Below are 5,184 nucleotides of genomic sequence, written 5' to 3' on the forward strand. Positions count from 1 at the left end.
CATTATATTACATCATTTTAATTTTTTTTAAACGACACAACAACATACCACATTAGATATTTTACATCTAACTAGTAATATGTACCATGAAATAGATCATCTATATTCAAGTGAAGAGACATGGTATTTAATATTTTCTCATCATTTTCCTATCTTTCTTTTTACTAGATATTTTAGCTACTATTGATGAGATGCTCGCCATTTTAGCAGCTCAAAATGTACTTAAAAAAAAAAAAAAAAAAAAAAAAAAAAAATTAGCTATTAGTTTTTTAATATAAAATTTAATAGATTATTTATGCAACTATTTATTTTATTTAAATATTATTTTTATTGAAAAGAGAGAAAAGAGGGAGAGGAAAGTGAGAAATTTGTATTTTGAAATGTTTATTGAAGACTAAAGGTAATTATATTTAAAGAATATGCTAAAGATGCTCAAAATCTTACGAATTATAAAATAAAAAATAAAATAAATAAATCTTATATTAAAGTACACCTTTGCCTTTAAAAGTACATTCAATATCAGCTATGGTTGCCTACTCACCATGGCCTGACTACAACTTTGACCATGGACCTCCTTACTTGATATGAACCAACCAATTAGACACGTGGCACCGAAAGGCATTATAGAACACTACAATTCAAGAACATCTACTCGTCTATATTTCAATCATATTGTACAAGAGGGAGATATCATGTGCCACAGTCCCCGTGGGCCATTTGATCGCACGTGTTGACACTTCAGAGAAGGAAAAAGATGGCCTCTCGAGATGTCTCCTTTTACATTGCACTCTATAGCTACTAGATAATTAATTCTCCTGACACAGAGGGTTCAAGGTTTTGCCTTTGACTTGTCTCCAAATCAGTTCATGTTTAATTTTATAGCTTAATATTCTTGGAATAGGATTTTCTCTGATCTATTATTTAATTCATGACTGAGATTTTTTAAAAAAAGAATCTTACAGCCATAATTAGGACACATTGCTGAAATTTTTTCAATAGCTATTTTGCATCATTCTGGTAAAATTGCTTTGAGCATTGTCGCAAGCAAATAGGTATTAGGCATGATTTATGCTTCATGAATTAGTTGGATTCATTAGGAGAACCTTTTATCCACAACTAGACATTAACACTAAAAAAGAAACCACTGCTCCAATGTGATTTTCATGATCAAAACTGAAGGAATACTGTTACGCAAATGCTTTTACATACATGTAACGGGATAGATTGTTAAATTTTGAGAGAACCTAGACCCTTTTAGATTTGTTAAAGAAAACCTAAAACCTTTTTAAATATAAAGTTTGGATTAATTTTCTGATTACTTTATTCATAACATTATGGCCTTTAAATAGGCAAACTATTACAATATTTTTTAGGGCTAGTCATCAGCTCTTATTAAAATATAAACTATGACTGAGTCATCAAAATTCTTACGTGAAATAAAATAAAGATAACATCAAACAAAAATAAACACAATAAAATATCCTACCGTATCATATATTTTAATATATTATAATATTAATAATTATTCCGTATAAAACTCCATTATCGTAACAAATAAGCGAAAAATTGTAAGCTCACTCTAACAAAAAATATTAATTTTTTTTTTTTTTTTTTTTTTTTTCCACAAAAAATGAGCTATTTGGTGTTTGTACTATCGTGCAGAGGCCGTGCAAAGGATTCATCAATTGAGATGTAATCATCAGCACCACCCAAATGCATGGAAGAACAGGCGCTCCAGTAAGAATGAGGAGAATTCATTGACATATCATCAGAGCTACCTTCTCTTAGAGCCAATGTTTCCTTCGCAATTGAGATTGCATCTTGAATCTCCTTAGCAACTTCTGAAATTGATGGTCTCATATGCCCTTGAGGTTGCACGCACATCAGAGCTTTCTCTGCTATCTTCCACATTGATTGGATGTCGAATTCTTCGTGTAGTAAAGGATCAATGATTCCTTGAATGTCTCCACTCTCAATATGCAACTTTGCCTGTAAATGTCATAGAAGGAGGGTTTCTATACTGATGATTTTAATCTTTCAAAGAAACCAAAAAACAAAAATGATAGGAGAAACCCAATTGAAGATTGGTCATGTTGAAAAGTAACATGTAATTTTTAGAAAATGAAAACTAATTTGAGTTGTTTTATAAAAATGGTTTTACTTTAATGGAATTTGTGGGATGAATTTAGTTATTGTGACATGTTTGAGATTACGTTTGAGGGGCATAAAAGTGCGTTTAACACTAAAAAATTCGTTTGAAGAAAAAAACAATCGTTTGGTAAAAAAATCAAAAGCACTTTTAAGGGTTTAAAAAGCCTAAAAATTGTCAAAACGCACTTTTGACAAAAGTTTTAAAATAAAACTTTTACCAAAAAACGTTTTTTAACTTAAAAGCTTTATTTCTTAAACGCAATCCCAAACAAATGCCGGCTTCAACATAAAACACACTTACCCACTCGACTATGTTACGGCAATTAACACCAACGCTTTCATTAGATATGGCTTCTTGACCAGATATTAGCTCAAGAAGAATGACACCAAAACTATAAACATCGATTTTGTCTGTCAACTGCTGCGAGATGTAATACCTGCATATCATGAGAAAAAAAAATTCTTTATAATGTAATACATTTGAAGGTGGCCAATTGATCCAAGAAAATTCTAAGCAGGTGAAGCCAACCATCTCAAACACGAGTGGTTAATTTTTTTTATTGAAGACACTCTTTTTATTTGCAAATTTGTTCAAAGATTCAAACAGATATGATGCCGACTTGATCTTGAGGAAAAGTGGCAGAATTTAATTAAGGCAGAGAAAAGCCTTACTCGGGATCCAGATAACCGAAGGTGCCCTGAACTGTGCTTGATACATGAGAGGATCCATCTACTGCAAATTTTGAAAGACCGAAATCTGAAACCTTGGCTCTCATGTGTTTGCCGAGAAGAATATTGCTGCTTTTCAAGTCCCTATGAATAATGGCTGGAACGCTGCCGGTATGAAGGTATTCAATCCCTAAATAACAATGAGAATACATGAGTCCATTTAATTACTCTATTACAGAGGAGAGGCTTCTGTGAGCAATATAAGAAAGAATTTATTTTAGCTTATAAACCTTTTGCGACATCCTCAGCAACCTCAAGTCGCCTGATCCAATTGATACTCTGTTCATGTGTTAACAGGCCTACGAAAAATTTATACGTGGTTGAGCATTCAAACTCCAGTTGCTTAATTCAGAAATATTTGAGCTTACCATAAAGATGTTCCTTGAGAGTTCCATTATGCATGAACTCATAAACAAGCATACTTCTCTCTCCTTCCTGGCAAAACCCAAGAAACTGTACCAGGTTCCTGTGATGTATCCCTGAAAGAAGAGTCACCTAGATGAAATTGAGGCGTACACAATCATAAGAACCAGCTTTCTCTTACACAAATAGTCCCACCAAATGCAACAGGAGTTATTTAGAATGATGAACAACTTTTATTAACTGCACTTTAACTTCAGAAAAGATTAGAATGGAAGAGATCAAAGTTTGAAATCTCCATGTTTCAGCAAATTTGTCAAAAGGAAAAAAAAAAAGAAAAAAAAAAAAAAAGGTGATGTAGATAAAATACAAATGATGAAGCTGGGTATTAAATTTCTGGGCAAGGTACAAATGTATCAAACTTTCAATTACCTCAATCCGTTAGGATTTTCTGTTAAATTTTGTCAAAATACCCTTTTTTTTTTTTAATAAAAAAAAAAGGAAAAATTTTAAAAACATTTGCAAAGATGTGACAAAAATATTGCAAAGATGTTTTTTTATTAAAGAAATAAACGTATGAATCTTTACAAATTTTTTTATTTTATTTTTTCTAATAAAAAAATATGAGTATATTAAAAATTGACAAAATTTAACAAAAAATTCAAACGGAAGGAGGTAATTGAAAGTTCGATACCCCCTTAATTAAGAGTTTTTGAACTTCGGAGGGTACTTTCAAAATACGTGAAAGTTCCCCGGGGGGGGGGGGGTTTGTGAAGTTTCCCAAAAAATAAAGAATCTTGAACAGTTTATATAAGTTGGTCAAGGTAATTTGGCTGCAGAAACAGAATGTAGAAGGAGATTCAACTCATGAAAAATTACCTCGTTTGCAAATTCCCTCTTTCCCTGGAAGGAATTACTGGTTAGAACTTTGACTGCAATTTCTTTATCATCTTTCATTTTCCCATAGTATACAACTCCAAATCCTCCGGAACCAATTTTCTTCTCAAATTTATTTGTAGCGTCTTCAATTTCAGAGAAAGTGAAGCAATGCGCAGCTTCTGTGGGAGCATCACTCTTGGATGGAACTAGCCTTTGAACAGGCAGGGAATGTTCAAGTTGTTCTATAACAAATCAAAACATGTTTTGTTAAACCAACTGCAATTTTTATAAAAGCAAGAGATGAACTTGAAGATTGCTCCAGACTCATACCTTGCTCAAAATACTTTTTCTTCCCTTTGCTCATAAATAGGCAAGATGCAATAGTAGCTATAAGCAGAACAACAGCCCCAACTGATGAACCAATAATTATATTCATGTGACTTCCTCTTTTGTCACCTTTATGAAGATAATTGTTCCCAGAGTAGCTGAGGAGAATAGAAGTAGCAAGGGTTGGCACATTGGAGTGACAGACACATAGAAAATCCCCACCCCCCCTCCCAAAAAAAAAAAGATATTTGTGTGAGGAGGCAAGATATAGACAAATCCACGTTCATATTAAATCTGACAATAGGATTTCAGTTCAACATATCGGCATGCAAAAGTAATTTAAGACAGTGTGTGGAGTAACACACATGAACTGACTATTGCTGTGTTTATCTAAAGCACAGAACCATATGGCAGGGCCTTCAAAGCCATTTTAGTTTCCACAATCCGAAACACACAAACAACATTGTAATCAGCCATGTAAAAACATACATAACCAATTCCTCTCATAGTCCATTGTGGTTGAAAGTTAAAAGCAGTGTAATCTTCCACAAAACAACATACTTTTGAAGAGGGCAAAAAACTTAAGGTTGTTAACAAAGAATATGACTCTTAGACGCAGCTACCTCAAAATGACATCTACTTCATCATTACTTCCAAAATTACTTGTGTGGCCATCCATAAGGAAAATCTTGCTTAAAAAGGGTGAACTAGATTCTGCAGTCTAAAATCATGCTACTA

General features: G+C 32.8%; 1 pseudogene; it reads right to left on the reverse strand.

Moving 5' to 3' along the window:
* Positions 1 to 1,488: 1,488 nt before the first annotated feature.
* LOC132161603 (probable LRR receptor-like serine/threonine-protein kinase At1g67720) overlaps positions 1,489 to 5,184 on the reverse strand; it is a 15,708-nt pseudogene continuing 12,012 nt past the window's right edge.

The sequence above is a fragment of the Corylus avellana genome, chromosome ca9 (genome assembly GCF_901000735.1).
Source record: "Corylus avellana chromosome ca9, CavTom2PMs-1.0".
In the NCBI taxonomy this organism is placed as follows: Eukaryota; Viridiplantae; Streptophyta; class Magnoliopsida; order Fagales; family Betulaceae; genus Corylus; species Corylus avellana.